General features: G+C 34.8%; 1 long non-coding RNA gene across 2 annotated transcripts in view; it reads right to left on the reverse strand.

Moving 5' to 3' along the window:
• Window positions 1-3,508: 3,508 nt before the first annotated feature.
• The window catches only part of LOC120236223, an 80,426-nt gene continuing 66,887 nt past the window's right edge, over window positions 3,509-17,047 (reverse strand). For both annotated transcript variants that reach the window (XR_005529605.1, XR_005529607.1), the window contains one exon: window positions 3,509-3,602. This is a non-coding gene — a long non-coding RNA (uncharacterized LOC120236223). The remainder of the gene's footprint in view (window positions 3,603-17,047) is intronic.

A 17,047-nucleotide genomic window follows, 5' to 3' on the forward strand; every position in this document is an offset into this window, starting at 1 on the left:
AAGCCACAGAGCAGCTACTAATATGTCCCTTTCTGTTTAGCAGGTTTGTGTGCTCTGTAATGGAGCTCTTAACACTGACGAACCTTCCTAGATTTTAAACTATTCAAAGGAATTTTGATTACCCACTTCTAATGATGGAATGAGTAGATGTTCCATGTTTCCATTGTCATTTGACCCATGATTTAGGTGAAAATTACTAGCAAATAAGGCTCTTCTTTTTTTTTTAATTTTTTAAATTTATTTTTTGAGAGAGAGACAGCATGAGCAGGGGAGGGTCAGAGAGAGGGAGATACAGAATCTGAAAAAGTCTTCAGGCTCTTAGCTAGCTGTCAGCACAGATCCCGATACAGCGCTCGAACCCATGAACCATGAGATCATGACTTGAGCTGAAGTGCCCCAGGCTCTGCTTTCTGAATAGGTTTTTGACTATAGAAATATTGAGGATGTGAGGGTAAAATATGTGTTCTTTTCTTCTAATGTTCTTTTTATATAAATAATAACTTTGTTCAGTGATATGGTCAAAGGTAGACATACACATGTACATTCATAGACTCATACATTATCTGTAATACTGAGGGGAATTAATGCTGCAAATAATCCAAAAGTAATACATTTAAATAAGATGTGATAGTAAATTTATATCCCCTCATCATTTTTATACGTCTAATATGTAATTTATGATGATGTTCAGATGCCAGTTCTTTTGTAAAGCCTTCTCTGCTCCTCTCATGCTTGCCTCTGTAACCACCACACACATACACAATACCCACCCCCACACACACATACACATACACATGCACACACGCACACACAACATTCCTATATACCAATTCTGTACATAATTACATTAATACTTTGATCAAAATATGTGACAATTATTTCTTTAGCCAGTCTTTCATTCTTGATCATGAGGTCATTGAGGTAAGACTTATGTTTTTATTATAATCTCTGTATCTATAGTATCTAGAATATTGTAGATGTTTAAGAAGTGTTGGGTGAACTGAACAGATGAGGGAGTAGGGGAAGCAAAATTTGAGGAGGACAGCATAAAGAACTACAGAGATTATTGAGGAGTGTGAAGACTGATAGTTGCAATTACCATCACTGTAAAACAAACCAACTCCAAATTTAATGACTTAAAAAAACTGATTATTTCTCATAATTCTGTAGGTTGATGGACATTACTGTTTCATTGTTGTTAGTTGGGCCTCTGAAATAGCTGGAAGACCCAAAATAACTTCAGTCACATGGCTGTCTGTTGGTGTTGGGTTTTACCTGGGCAAAAGATGATAATAAACACTGATGATCTCTTAAGACTGTCTAGGAAGTTGTACAGCCTACTTGCCCTTCACTTTACCAATCAAAACAAGTCTTTTTGTTAGCCCAGATTCAAGGAGGATATAAATAGGTATCACTTCTTAAGTGTATAGTGATAAAGTCTCATTTTAATAAAGGGATGGGAAATACTGTTGCTACCATTTTGAAAACAATCCCTGCTGCATCTTTATTTATGTCTCTTCTTATTAGATGTGAAACATTTTTCATGAGTTTCAATGTTCTCATCTTTATAATGTTAGTATTAAATATGATATGCACTGATTTCCTTGGAGCTGTAGGACTATATGATGAAATAATGTTTTTGTTAAAAAGGTTCATTATTGAAAATGGAACCAGCTTTTATCATGTCTTTATTTCAACTGAAACCAAACTTTTCTGTGAGCTTCAAAATGCTTTTGTAAACTAGTGGTACTCAAAATGTGCTCTTCACAGCACCATTATTAATGTTTTCTGGGGGCTTTGTTTTACAAATACAGTAATCCCCCTCTGTCTTTGGTTTTGCTTTGTCTAGTTTCAATTACTTGCAGTCGACTATGGTCCAGAGGCGATGATCCTCTTTCTGAAGGAGGAGGATGATCAGATTGTCAGTAGTAGCCGAACACTACATCACAATGCCTGTATCATTCACCTCACTTCATCTCATCATGTAGGCATTTAATCATGTTACATAATCACAAGAAGAACGAGGAGGAGGAGGGGGTGGAGAAGCAGAAGGAGAAGGAGAAGAAGAAGAAGAAGAAGAAGAAGAAGAAGAAGAAGAAGAAGAAGGAGAAGAAGAAGGGGAATAGTATATAGAAAGATATTTTGAGAGAAAGAGAGATCACATTCACATAACTTTTAAAAAAATTTTTTTGAATGTTTATTTTTGAGAGAGAGAGAGAGAGAAACAGAAAAAGAGAGACACAGAATCCAAAGCGGTCTCCAGACTCTCAGCTGTCAGCACAGAGCCCCATGTGGGGTTTGAACTCACGAGCCATGAGATCATGACCTGAGCCAAAGTCAGACACTTAACTGACTGAGCCACCTAGGCACCCCTCACATAACTTTTATTATAGCATGTTGTTATTATTGTTCTATTGTCCTATTGTTACAATTGTTCTTATTTATCATTTATTGTTAATTTCTTACTGTGCCTAATTTATAAATTAAACTTTATCATAAGTGTGCATATATAGGAAAAACTATAATATATATAGGATTTGGTACTTCTGCAATCTCAGAAACCTTCTGGGTGTCTGGAATCTTATTCCCTGCAGGGGGAATTAGTGTACATATTAATGGACTTTATTCACCCCAGAACTAATGAATCAGAATCTGTGTAATTGTCCCAGTAATCCAGGTTTTGACAAGTTCTTTATGAAATTTTGATGCATACTAAAGGTTGAGAAGGACTGGAATAGAATAGAATAGAATATATCAGAAGTAAAATGTAAGCGGTAATGTAAAGCAAAGTAATCCTGCCTACCGGCCATACAGTTAGTCAAAAGAATTGGGTGGAAATATGATTAAATCCCCCCAATTCTCATCTCAGTCAACCACACTAGAGTTCTAGTATTATTGATTCATTATTTGGGTTCAAATCTGAGAGTTTGGTGTTGGAGGATAACCCCTTGAGAGAGAGGAAAAACATAAGCAAACATTAAAACGATGGCAGAGATAAATTTACTTCATTATCTTTCTGAAAACAACATATCAAAACCTTAAACCGGACACCAGACAATAATTGATCCATATGATTTCAAATCTCCCTGAGAAAGAAGGAAGATCCATAATGGGACCTCTGGAAGTGAGGAAAAAGGTGTGGGTGGTTTTGATAATTTGAGAGAGAAGGGAGGTGGTATAATATAGATAGGTGAGACAAACAAAATAGAATTGCAGAGACACCAAAAATAAAAGCTGTTTCTTCTCTCATTTGGCTCTGGGCCAGCCTTAATGCCCATTACCATGGAGATGGATTATGAAGTTGCTCAAAAACAATAGAAAAAGTGAAGGGAGGAAGAGATCAGAGAAGAAAAAGAATATAAAGAAGAATGTTCGGAGCTATTTACAATAGCCAAGAGAAAAGAAGTAGTAGGAAATTATCCTTCAAAAACTAGGACCTTCTGCCTCTAGCACTCTCTGTTCATGGCCTAAATATAATTTGGAAGCAGGAAAATGAGAGATTCAAGACTGAAAATTTCCCACATCCTTTAATTGGAACTGTTACTTGTGCCCTAGCCCAGCTGCAAGAGAGGCTGGGAAAAATTTCCTTGGGAGTTCTTTGCCTACAAGGAAAAAGAAAGGTAATTTAGTTAATATGCAGTTGTCTCTACCACACAGATACAAGAAACATATGGTTAAAAATGATTTATTTCAACTCTATCCTTAAAGCAAAGATGAATAATTTTATTTTTTTTATTTTTTATTTATTTTTTTTTGCATGTCATCTTTTCTTTTTTTTTTTTTACAAATAGTTTATTGTCAAATTAGTTTCCACATAACACTCAGTGCTCATCCCCACAAGTGTCCTCCTTCATGCCCATCCCCCCCTCCCCCCCACATCCATCAGTCCTCCTTTTTTGTCAGCATTCAAGAGTCTCTCATGGTTTGCCTCTCTCCCTTTCCCCCACCATTTCTGCCCTTCTTCTCCCCCTTGTTCCTCCGTCAAGCTCCTCCTAATCCTCCTATACGTGCAAACATATGATATTTGTCCTTCTCTGCCTGACTTATTTCGCTCAGCATAACACCCTCAAGGTCCATCCATGTTGCTACACATGGCCAGATTTCATTGCTTCTCATTGCCATGTAGTATTCCATGGTATAGATAAACCACAAAAGATGAATAATTTTAATAAAATTAAAAGGACAGTTGTAACTGAAGTTTATAAAAGATTATGAATTTATCTGTAGTCACTTTGGTATAAAATAAATGCATTGGTTTTTCTAGAAGCTTGCTTAATTTCAGCTTTAGCTGTATTTACTTTTCCAAGTAAAATATTATCTGTTGTTGACATAACAAATAATATAGGCTGGTGGCTTATAATATTTTCTGTAGCTGTTTTATATTAAATGTTCAAATATAGCCATCTAGGTAATCTCAAAAAAGAATGTTGATGGAAGCAAAAATTATTTAACAAAATATAATTTGACTTATGTTTGGTTATTATTAAAATTTCCAAACATGATGCCGGAAAGTTGAGGAAAGATAACACAACACTGCTTAACAGATATTAAATGTATTACTGAAAGTTTAAAGGGATGGTAGGGTATTCAATTCAAGAGCAACCTCACACACTTTCCAGTTGTTTAGCTTTGAGTAAGTTACTTAGTATTCTGTGACTCAGTTTCCATAGCTGTAAAATATGGAGCGAATTGCAAATTTGAAATAATTTCTAACACCCTTTCTAATTCTAAAAGGTTTAAAAGACACACCAGAATAACGGAAGTCTTTAAGTGTCTTGTGCACATTAAAGTATAGCAGAAACCTCCCTTTCATTAGGACTAAACCAAAAACATTTCAGATACTTTGGAATCTGTAGAATTCCGGAAATAGACTTACTGGAAGCATCGATAGTAATATTAAATAATATTCATACTTGTAAAGCTCCTTGATAGTACTTAATATACAAAATGAGTTAACTTGCTTAATTAAAATTAATTAACTTAAGCAAGTTAATTAATTTTAGAAATTAGAAAATCATTTCAGAACACTTCATAGGTTTCAAATCCCAAAACTTGTTTCTTATTCTTATCCTATTATCTAAAAAATACTTGCAAATCGTTTACTATCTGGACTACAACTTTACAATAAATATATCCCAATGATATATTAGGCTAGTAGGAAAGGAAGAGGAAAATTTTATGTTGATTGACCACTCTCTTTCTCCTTATTACTTGCCTTTTCTCCTTTCCTTCTTTCCCTATTTCTGTCCTGTAAATCCATGGTTATGAAGTAAACCTAAGTAGTCTAATTTCAGAGCCCAAATTCCAGACTATTCTACGCTGACTTTTCTTAGCACCTTTTTTGCACATAGATACTCTGTAAATGTTGATTGATGCTAAAATACTATTTTTGGCTATTTTCTTTTGTCTAGTTTTGAAAATTTTTGTAGGATTCAAGATTTTGACAGTTTACAGATATGGGTAGATGTGGGTTTCAAGATGTTTCTAGTTATCTTTATCAGTATCATAAGCAATTTTTTGGCATATGTGCTTGCTAGTACTGCATTGCTTGATTTCTTTCAATCAGCGTTTTCTTTTGTTTACCAAGTAATCATTAAATCCTTCCTGTTTCTTGATCCTAAATGCCATCAATGGCCAAATCTTGGTTTTTCCCTTTCAAATAGCTCTCAGATCTGTCATGTCTCTCCATCTCTCTCATCAGTACTCTAGTTAAACCTGTCCAGAATTGCATCCTCGAACCTCTACGGTAACCTTCTGATAGATCCACATGACACTCTTGCTCATCCCAATCCAATGATTTTCCTCAAAGGAGCTACAGTGATCAACTGAAAAATGCAAATAGACTTTGGCTGTTCTGTTGAGTACCAGTCATATTTCAGACAAGAAACAGTCTTCAGTTCAAATGGTTTAAATGCAGAGATTAAAATGAAAGACCCACTTTGCAGTATGCTTATGGTTAAATAGTAGGAAATCCTGAGGAACATAAAAGTAGACAAAAGTGGAAGTTGATTTCTGTCTTAGGTTGAAAGAGCAACTGAAATCAGTTGTATTACCAGAGCTCACTGAGAGGGTCCATACAGCAAAGACTATAATTGTGGAGAGACCAGCCACTACCAATGATACTGCAGTGAAACAAGAAGGAATTACCTTGATCTTCATTTCTCCAGTCTCAGCTTTTTGTCAGTGCCTTTTTTGGGCCAGATTTAACTAGAAACTAGAGTGCAAAGAGCCAGCATAATTTAATCCAGGGAGTCAGCCTGAGGGAGAACAGAGCTGGACAGATATGATGAGGATTAACCAGTGCACCATAGCACCAAATCCTTAATCTGACTTGCAGAACCCTGCAAGATCTGACCCTTTCCTACCTCATCAGGCACATTCTTAACTACTATCCTATTTCACTGAGCTTCAGCAATCTTGGGATTTTTCATTTTCTTGCATGTACTATGCTTACTCCCACCTCAGTGTCTTTACACAGCTGTTCCCTCTGATGAGTTCTTGCCTAACTTTTCACTTTCAGTTAAAACTTAATTGTCTTGCAGAGCTCAGCCTAAAAGACACTTCCTTAAGAAACCCTTAAGTGATTCTCCAGACTATGTCAGATTCTTGTGAAAAATGTCTGACTGCATCCTGCTCTCTTCTTGGTAGCACCTATCATTGTAGTTAAATATTTATTTATTAATTAAGATGATATTTGTTTTTTTTAATGTTTTATTTATTTTTTTGAGAGAGAGAGAAAGAGAGAGAGAGAGAGAGAGAGAGAGACAGCATGAGCAGAGAAAGGTCAGAGAGAGAGGGAGATACAAAATCTGAAACAGTCTCCAGGCTCTGAGCTGGCAGTCAGCACAGAGCCTGACGCAGGGCTCGAACCCATGAACCATGAGATCATTACCTGAGCCAAAGTCAGATGCTTAACCAGCTGAGCCACCCAGGCGCCCCAAGATGATATTTGTATTCCTGGTATGAACACAAAGATTTTTAAATTTTTGTTTATCTTGTTCGCCACTGATTTCCCAGGGCCTTGCTCAGTATTTTGCATATAGTAGGCAGCCAGTAAACATTAAACAATTGAAAAAATGAACAAGTGAATGAATAAATATTTTTCATAGTTCATCCAAAATCCAAAAAATTCATATATTCCTATTTAACTTAATACAAAACCACATATGAAATAGCATGGAGTAAAAGTAATCTTGAACTGGCTTTCTTTGGTTGTATCTGTTACTACAGTGTTCTATTTATATAGGGGACTGAATACACAAAAAGAAGACAAGTTGCATTTAATACCATACTTCTTTCCTGCCTTTTAGGATAGACTGGATGATTACTTTTTGTAAAGCCAAAGTGTAGCAGAGTGCTTGTGAGTTTAGTATTTACAAGAACAGAATTGTAATAGAATGAATGTACTTTAGATGTCCTTATTGTACCTTTCCCAATTCCTCATTATCATGTTATGGGCATCCCCTCTCAGTGTGTAGCAGAGGATCTTTAAGCCATTCTGATTCATCCCTCGCCTCCGAATATCCATGTCCATCATCTGCCCCAGAAGATTATTTGCACTTACAAATTAGGTGAAGAAAGGGAGGGTTTTATGGGCTAGAAGTATGTTGAAAATGAGTTACTTTGCAACAGAGTGAGTGCATCAGGCAAGAATTTTAATATTTTATATGGTGTGCAAACATTAAACACGATTATTGTTCTCCTGCTAAATCTGTTGTAGGTAATAATTGTCCCATTTGATAGCCATTTAAAGTACAATAGTGAAATAATTCTCTTAGTTTCATCCCAAAGTACATGTGTTAATATCCCCACATTGCAAATAAAATAGCCAAAGGATGAATCTGTTAAATCCCTTGAATATTGGGGCTCCTCAGACTTCTTTTCCTGGACCTTTTCTTTTCTTATTTGCCATAGTTGGGGCTAGCCTTATCTGCTCCCATGGCTGCTTGCTTGCTTGCTTGCTTGCTTGCTTTCTCTTCCTTCCTTCCTTCCTTCCTTCCTTCCTTCCTTCCTTCCTTCCTTCCTTCCTTCCTTCCTTCCTTCCTTTTTCTTTCTTTCTTTCTTTCTTTCTTTCTTTCTTTCTTTCTTTCTTTCTTTCTTTCTTTCTTTCTTTCTTTCTTTCTTTCTTTCTTTTCTTTCTTTTCTTTCTTTTCTTTCTTTTCTTTCTCTTTCGTCTGCCTGCCAGTCTGTCTGTCTATGATTCTTGAACCAAACAGGGATTGGGGTACTGAATCCCCACAAGCTGAAAATCTGCATGTGACTTTTTTTGCACATAATTTTTGACTCCTCAACAACTTAACTACTAATAGCCTGCTATTGACCAGAAGCTTTACTGATAATATAAAGAGTTGATCAACATATATTTTCTGTTATATGTATTATATGTATATATGTATATATATAACATATTCTTACAGTAAAGTAAGCTAGAGAAGTGAAAATATTATTAAGAAAATCTTAAGGAGGAGAAAATATACTTACTATACTTTAATCTATTTAGTTAAAAAAAAAAAAGCCTGCATAGAAATGGATCCAAGCAGTCTAAACCCAGGTGTTCAAGGATAAACTGCTCATGACTCTAAGTCTTTATACCAGCCCCAGGTCATCTCTTTTGCTCGAGTTCTGCATTCCCAAGTTCCCTTTTCCTTTCTCTCCCACCACCCTTCCAGTTAATCTTGTATTTTCAATCTCAGTTAATGGATCACCACTTATGTAGTTTCCCAAACCCTGTATCTTGGATTCATTTTTTGACTTCTCTTTCCAAATCTAACCAGCCACAAAGTCCTTTCAAATTTAATTCCAAAATGTTCCATTAACCATTTACAGCATTTTCTCTCCATTGCTATTTTACTTGTCATTTTCTTACTATCCTAATATAATAGTTTTCTGTGATCTTCTTGCCCCATTTTCCTTGTCATCACAGTATGTCTTCTGGGAAGGGATAGTCACCTACCAAAACAAGATTTATATTACTTTTGCTCAAAAATATTTATTGTACCTTAAGCTTCTCTTTGCTTACTCCTTAGCTTGACATAAAGAGTTCTTTTTAAGTATGAACCATGTAAATCCTTTCTACCATTCTATCTATTTTAGCTTATCACTTGCCATCTCCTATCTCACCCAAAGATTCTGTATCCACATCTTGATGGCAGTAGGTTACCATGTGCTTTCTGTGACTTTGTTTAGTGATGGAAGAGCTAAGTAGTCCTTTGAAAGCTTGTATTTCTGTGCTTATCTACAAGACAGCTTAATGGCTAATTCTTGGCATATTCCAGACCACATTTAATCCCTTCCACCACTTGGTCTTTCAAGAAATAGTATTAATGAGAATTATACTGAAATTACTTAGATTCTGGTCTCTTCATTTATAAGGCAACTTGTTTAACTTATTATTCAGTTATTCAGTGAACTTTTATTGAATATCTAATATGTGCCAGATACTGAATATAGAGGTAAAGACTCTTTCATCAAGGAATATGGTCTACTAGGAGATGAATATTTTAAAAATGTAGGGATTGATCCTATTTTGAGTCTAAGATATAGATGTGTTTGTAAATGTATAGCACAGGAGTAAGGCTGGCTTCTTATAAAGAAAACAAATATATCAATTGCTGCTAATTTTTCAGGCTTTGAAATTAGGCTTTATTATTTAAAGGAAAGACTATTTCAAGAGTTTCTTTTTGGTCCAAGCCTTTTCATTTTTAAAATGTGTTTTAAAATTTCAAATGTTTTGGGTACCGAGGCAGCTCAGTCAGTTAGCATTCAACTTTTGATTTCAGCTCAGGTCATGATCTCACAGTTCATGAGTTCAAGCCCTGCATCAGGCTCTGGGCTGACATTGTGGAGTCTACTTAGGATTCTCTGTCTCCCTCTCTTTCTCTGCTCTTCTCTACTTGTGTTCTCTCTCTCTCAATAATAAGTAAACATTAAAAAAATAATAAGATTTCAAATGTTTTGTTTATAAATAGTCCTAGAAATTCTCAAAACAATTTAGAAATCACAAATGAGATGTATTGAATGTCAATTTTAATTTTATTTTTTTCTGAGTGTTCACTGGCATAGGCCACGGAACAATTAAAATACTGACTAATACAACTCAGCACCAGAAGTCCCAAATAATCCAATTAAAACATGGGTGGAGGATCTGAATAGACATTTTCCCAAAGAAGATACATAGCTGGCCAAAAGACACAGGAAAGATGCTCAACATCACTCATCATCAGGGAAATGCAAATGAAAACACAGTGAGATGTCACTTTACAGCTGTGAGGACTACTAGTTTCAAAAAGATAGGAAATAGCAAGTGTTTGCCAGGACGTGGAGAAAAGGGAATCCTTGTGTACTGTTGATGGGATGGCAAATTTGTGCAGCCATTGTGGAAAACATTATGGAGGTTCCTCAAAAAATTAAAAATAGAAATACCATATGTTCCAATAATTCCACTACTAGGTATTTACCCAAAGAAAACGGAAACACTTCATTGAAAATTAAGCCCAGTTTCTTTTCACTTTTAGACAGGTGCTTTTTTTTTGGTTTGTCTGTTTGTATTTTGTTGTTTTTTAATTTCTTTTTAACTTCAAGATTACAAATTTTTATTTATTTATTTATTTTTTATAGTTTATTGTCAAGTTGGTTTCCATATAACACCCGGTGCTCATCCCAACAAGTGCCCTCCTCCACGCCCATGACCCTTTTCCCCCTCTTCCCCACCCCTATCAACCCTCAGTTTGTTCTCAGTATTTAAGTCTCTTATGGTTTGCCTCCCTCCCTCCCCTTAACTGTTTTTCCCCTTCTCCTCCCCCATGATCCTCTGTTAAGTTTCTCCTGTTCCACATATGAGTGAAAACATATGGTATCTGTCCTTCACTGCCTGACTTATTTCACTTAGCATAACACCCTCGAGTTCCATCCACATTGCTACAAATGGCCAGATTTCAATCTTTCTCATAGCCAAGTAGTATTCCATTGTGTATATAAATCACATCTTCTTGATCCATTATTCAGTTGATGGACATTTAGACTCTTTCCATGATATGGCTACTGTTGAAAGTGCTGCTGTGAACATTGGGGTACATGTAGGCAGGTGCTTATTGATCACTATCTTTCATTAGACCTCTTTGCACTTTATCTTTATGCACCCCTATGTTTATTGCAGCATTATATGCAGTGGCCAAGATATGGAAGCAACCTAAGTGCCCATTGATAGATGAATGAATAAAGATGTGGTGTATATGTACAGTGCAGTGTTACTCAGCCATAAAAAAGAAGGATGAGATCTTCCTATTTTTTGGCAACAGGGTTGGAGCTAGAGGATATTATGCTAAGTGAAATAAGCTAGACTAAGAAAGGCAGATGCCATATGATTTCACTTATGTGTGAAATCTAAAGAAACAGAATGAATAACCAAACAAAAAGCAGAAGCAGACCCATAAATACAAAGAACAAACTGATGGTTGCCAGAGGGGAGAGGGACAAAATGAGGATGGGCAAAATGGGTAAAGAGGAGTAGGAGATACAGGCTTCCAGTTATGGAATGAATAAGTCATGAGAATAAAAGGTATAATATAGGGAATATGGTCAGTGGTATTATAATAGCATTATATGATGACAGCTGGTAGTTACACTTGTGGTGAGCATAGCATAATGAATAAACTTGACAAATTACTGTGTTTACACCTGAAATTAATGTAGCATTTTATGTCAACTATACTTCAATTAAAAGAATTAAAAAATCTTGACTAAAATGGATAAGAAACAGCAAATTCTTTGTTCACTCATAAATATATATTTATTATATAACATTATGAATATAAACGTGTTTGTTTATAAGTAGTATAAAGAACTATTTAGCATATTCAAGTGTGTATGTACAAATGTTCTAGTATGCTTTTGGAAATAATGAGTTATGTTGTTTAAGAACTTAATTATTTCTCAAAGAAAGGAACTTATTTCTCTTTGAGATTGTGTCTAAAAATACTGACAAATTCTATCTACAACCATTTGCTTTTCATGCCACAATTTTTTTCATTACAGTTGCAGCTTGGCCAGGCAGCTTGGGAGTAAATGTAACCCTACATATTTTTTCCAACTAATCTTTTTACAAATGATTTTTTTGAAATACTTTCATTAACCAGAAAGAACCATGATTTCAGTAAGGCCCAGTAAAAATCTAAATGTACTGTCAAGTTCAAAGTTACTATAAGTTTTCAATGTTTAGTTTGTGGCTTCAAATTTATTCTCTAAGAGTTAGTTATGAATCAAAAAGCTAGAAGGGACTTTGTAGGATCATTGTTTCTACTTTGCCTAGAAATGCACAAGCCAAAGTTATCTAAATTGACATTCTTATTTGAATCTTCTCTGAGAAAACAGGGGTCACAGCCTTGCCTGAGTGAAGTACTTAATCACCCTTAGAGTGGACATGATAGTCATTCTTAAGAGTCTGAACACTCTTTGGCCCCTTCATTGAAAATTAAGCCCAATTTCTTTTCATTTTTAGGCAGGTGCTTATTGGTCACTATCTTTCATTAGACTTCTTTACACTTTCTTTGCAGAATCTATTTTCCTATTTATTTTCTTGAGTCTCTTTGAGGTTTTGCCATAATTTAAAATAGTGAAAGAGAATCTGAAGATGTTTCTCTTAAGCAAGATCAAGAAGAGCAGGCTTCTTCCTTCCAGTTTATTTGGCAAAAACCCATTGAGGAAGGATTTTATTCCAAGCCAGTATTCTCAATGTTAAAATGCCAGTGCTTAACAAGAGGGAGCCTCTGACCTCTATGGACTAAACATCCAGTCAGGACAGCAAAGAAGGAACAAGGCAATGCAGTCAGGATGCTCAGTAAGTTAGTGGGAGCATTCAGAAAAGGCTTTAGGCTACTAAGGCCATGAAAAACCTGTGGTGACTTAATACCATATTTAAAAATTTTGTACATTTATGCAGTGTAAAAAAAAAGCCTTAAAATAGGTGAGAACTTCAACTTCTTCTCATGTGTACTTAAACAAGTGAAACCTTGATTCATGTGGTAGCATTGTCCATGAGAACCCTTATGATCTAGAGAAATTTCCAGTTTTCTGATTTATTGCCCAACCCCTTATAAATGTTTGGGTGGTAAGAAAAACATGTTAGGTCTTATTCTAGTACAAATGCAAATATAATCCCTAAAATAATTCATTTTTAAAGAAAATGTAATCATAAATTTTAAAACATATTATGTTTTTCCAACATTTACTTTTGATAAAAGATGAATGCCTTTGGTTTTCTTTTTCTCCCCATGACTCCTTTACCTGTAGGTGATTAGATGTATATGTAGATGCATACATGTATATATAGATACCTATTTTGTTGATAGGGTTGACACCTGGCTGCTGCATAGTCACTATATATTCAACTTCCAAAAGTGATAATATAATATAATATGATATAATATAATATAATATTATCACTTTTGGCATATATATATATGTGACCGTATATCCTAGTTTTCCAAGGATAGATCTGATTTTCATGTGGGGTTCTAGCATAATTATTAATAGCTTCTTTATTCATACTCAAAAGTCTCCTAGGTTGAATGATAAATTACATGGTCGCTGTATATATGGTGAACTTTAGGTCAACTGCAATAAAGAGAGGATAAGGAAGTAGTTAGCATGAGGCAGTTACTGTGAAAAGATTTAAAGCTACCTTTTGAAATTAGTAAAAATCACACATCTATTCCTTTTTCCTGAAGAGGGCTAATTTTTTCTTGTCTTGGGACTTATTTCTGATTGTATTTAAGTAATGTGAAGAAGGTGAGGGTGTTTTTGAGAGTCTGAGTTCCTATAAATATTTCATATAAAAGATAATATTATCAAAAAGATGATTTCAATTTGACTGCATTTGAATAAAATAATTTAGAATCTTCAAATATCCAACCAATTGTTTATGAAAGTTTATTTCTCTATGATAGTTATTTATTTGAATATCTTTATCTCAATTTATGTTTCAGAATTACCTATAATTAGCTCTGTCTTCTATCAAAATATCAGCATATAGCTCTCTAATGTAATAAAACAATTGCACTAATTAATATCTTAAGTACAAAGATTTTCATATTCTCCAAGTTATCATATCTGTACAGGTCTAAAATTACTTTGTTTTAGATATACATTAAGTTTTAATTGATGTATTTATTATTTATGCATCCTATATGGGGTTATCATCATGGCATAAATTAGAAGGTTTGCCTGGAGATGAATTGGGATCTGATTTGGAGACAGGCAGAGATGATACAGGCACAGTGATGGTACCATATGTTTTATCTTCTTGGAGAAATAGAATGATCGGAGAGCTACCTCTGAAAACATTGTATATTAGTTTTCTAGGGCTGCCATAACAAAATACTATGGACTGAGTGGCTTAAACAACAGAATTGTATTTCTCACAGTTTTGGAAGCTAAAAGCCCAAGATCATGGTAATTTCTCCTGAAATTACCTCTTGTGAAATGATCTCATTTAACTTTAATTACCTCTAAAGATCCTATCTCCAAATACAGTCACATTCTGAGGTACTGGGGGCTAAGACTTCAACATATGAATTTTGAGGGAGCACAATTCAGCCCATAACACCTGGAAGGAGGAATTTTATTTGCAAGGATGAGTGAAGCTAAATCCTGTAGCACAAAAATTTGAAAGCAGTGATGAGACAACATCTCAACTACTTGAGGAAAATTCTGGGAATATATTATAGTTTAAGTGGAATATATTATTGGAACAAAAATTCCTTTAACTGCTTATGCTCTGAAAAGGTCTAGTGCCTTTGAATAATTATGTTACATGACTATATGAATAGCTCATGTGTTAATGGTTTCTATTTGGTATGTTTTATGTTTCCCAAGATACCTTGTTTAAATGTTAAAATAAAGAAGCTAAGACTCATAATACATGAGTTGAAATCCTTATAAACAATAAATTCTGTGGTCCTAAGGAAAGTGAAGTTACATTTTTAACTGATAAGTTCTTCATTTAAATTTTATTATTGTTTTAGAAGATATGTTCCTCTTCCCCTCACTTCCTTAACTATACCCCTAAATTCCAATTTGAAAGGATTAAATTAATTGGATGCATAAAATGATCAGATCACTTAGAAAAATGTCGAGTGAGATCTTGAAATTCATACCTCATTAAAGCAGGAATTAATATTACAGATAATCTCCTTCAGATTCCTCGATTTTCTGTGTAAAGAATGTGAAGTCCATGAAAATATGTTTATTAAGAGTTTAAACTCTGAAATCAGACCAGACTGGGTTTGAATCATTCTTGGCTGCTTCTTAACAGTGTGACTTGGGATAAAATATTTAACCTTTCTAAACCTTGGCTTCTTCAACTACAAAATGAAGGGAGTAACAGTACCTCCTTCATAGGATTACTGTGTGTTTCAAATGAAATAATTGTAAAGCATTTAGCACAGTGTTTAGCCCCTGTTAAGTGTTAAATAAATCTTAATTCTAATAATAATTTAGGATCCTATTGCCTAGGATCATGGAAATGATATTATTGGAACCCTGACATTTCTCAGTTTTAAAGGTATGTTTCAAATTTATCAAGAAAACCATTTCAACTTTCAAAACTTTATAAATACTATTTAGTTCTATTCATGCCTTCTTTTGATGGCTTTCACCAACAATTACATGCAATAACTTTCTTCAGAGTAGCTAAAAACTGCTTTAACTTTCACTCGTGCTTTGGCATGAGCAGACAGTTTTGTAACAGTTGGGACTGTCAGAATTCTAGAAATAAATGCTGCTTTCTAATTCTAGAAATAAACACATTTACCCTTTGATAGCATACTAAATGCAGTTATTCAGGATTGAAGGTCCGTTGACTTTTAGAATGTTTCTCACATTTCTGGATAAATTTAAAGCCCAACAAATAGAAACTCTTTTGAACTATTTCAGTGGACTCATGTTTGTTTAAAAATTCACAAGAACTTTCAAGGAACTTGATGAAATGATCTGAAAAGTCCTAGAGATATAGGTTTCTTAAAGTTAGTTTTACTGTAATAAACCTAAGAATATGCAATTACATATGTATGATTATAAACTGACCATGCAAAAGCATAATGGAAGGTACAGTTTCAGGCTGTGTTTTCCATGCAAGGGATAGAGTTGAAAGGATGGAAGCAAAAGAGCATGTATAAGAATGTTAGGGGTATATGGGTGTGTGGCTTAGTGTGAAAACACCTGCAGTGTGTTTCTCATTGCCATGACTTTGTTTTAGTCATGGATGGTATTTAATGTATAGTCAAGTAGGAAATGAGATCTTTGTTTCTTAGATGAGGGCATTGGTTGAGAAAACCTGGTTTGGGTGAAGGGGAGAATAATCATGACTTCCTGTAGTAAAGTGTAAAAGGCTTTGTTGTCAGGTAAATATGAAATCAAATTCTGTCCCTTCAATTACATTTTACCTTAAGAAAGGTAAATGTCAATGAGTTTCTCAGTGATAAGATGGGCAAAACATCAACTGTCCTTAAAATAGGGTTGCTGTAAGAATTAAATGTGTTAACTTAATCAAGGGCTTAGCACATTGTTGGTATTCTCTTAGGAACAACTATTATAAATAGCATATAACTTCTCCTTGTGTTCTGTGGTTACTGTCGCAATCAGTTTAGGTTGTTATGACAAAATTCCATAGACTGGATGGATGGTCTAAATGACAGACATTTATTTCTCATAGTTCTGGAGGCCAGGAAATCCAAGATAAAGGTGCCACCATATTCAGTACCACTTTCTCGTTGTACATTCACCTGGCAGAGAGCAGGAGCAAGCTCTTGTGTTTATTTTTATAGAGGCAATAATCCCATTAATGAGGGCTCAACCTTCATGGTGTAATTACCTCTCAAAGGGCTCTACCTCCTTATACCATTACATGGGAAGTTAGAGCTTCAACATATGAATTTGTGTGGGAGTGAGGGAGATGGTGACACAGACATTCAGTCCATAACAGCCACAAACAACTTCATTATTCTCTGTAACATTAGGCATCTTAGCTAATGCTACTATGTAATCACTTTTA

This window comes from Hyaena hyaena, unplaced genomic scaffold, assembly GCF_003009895.1.
Source record: "Hyaena hyaena isolate Hyena2069 unplaced genomic scaffold, ASM300989v1 scaffold_149, whole genome shotgun sequence".
NCBI classification, from domain to species: Eukaryota; Metazoa; Chordata; class Mammalia; order Carnivora; family Hyaenidae; genus Hyaena; species Hyaena hyaena.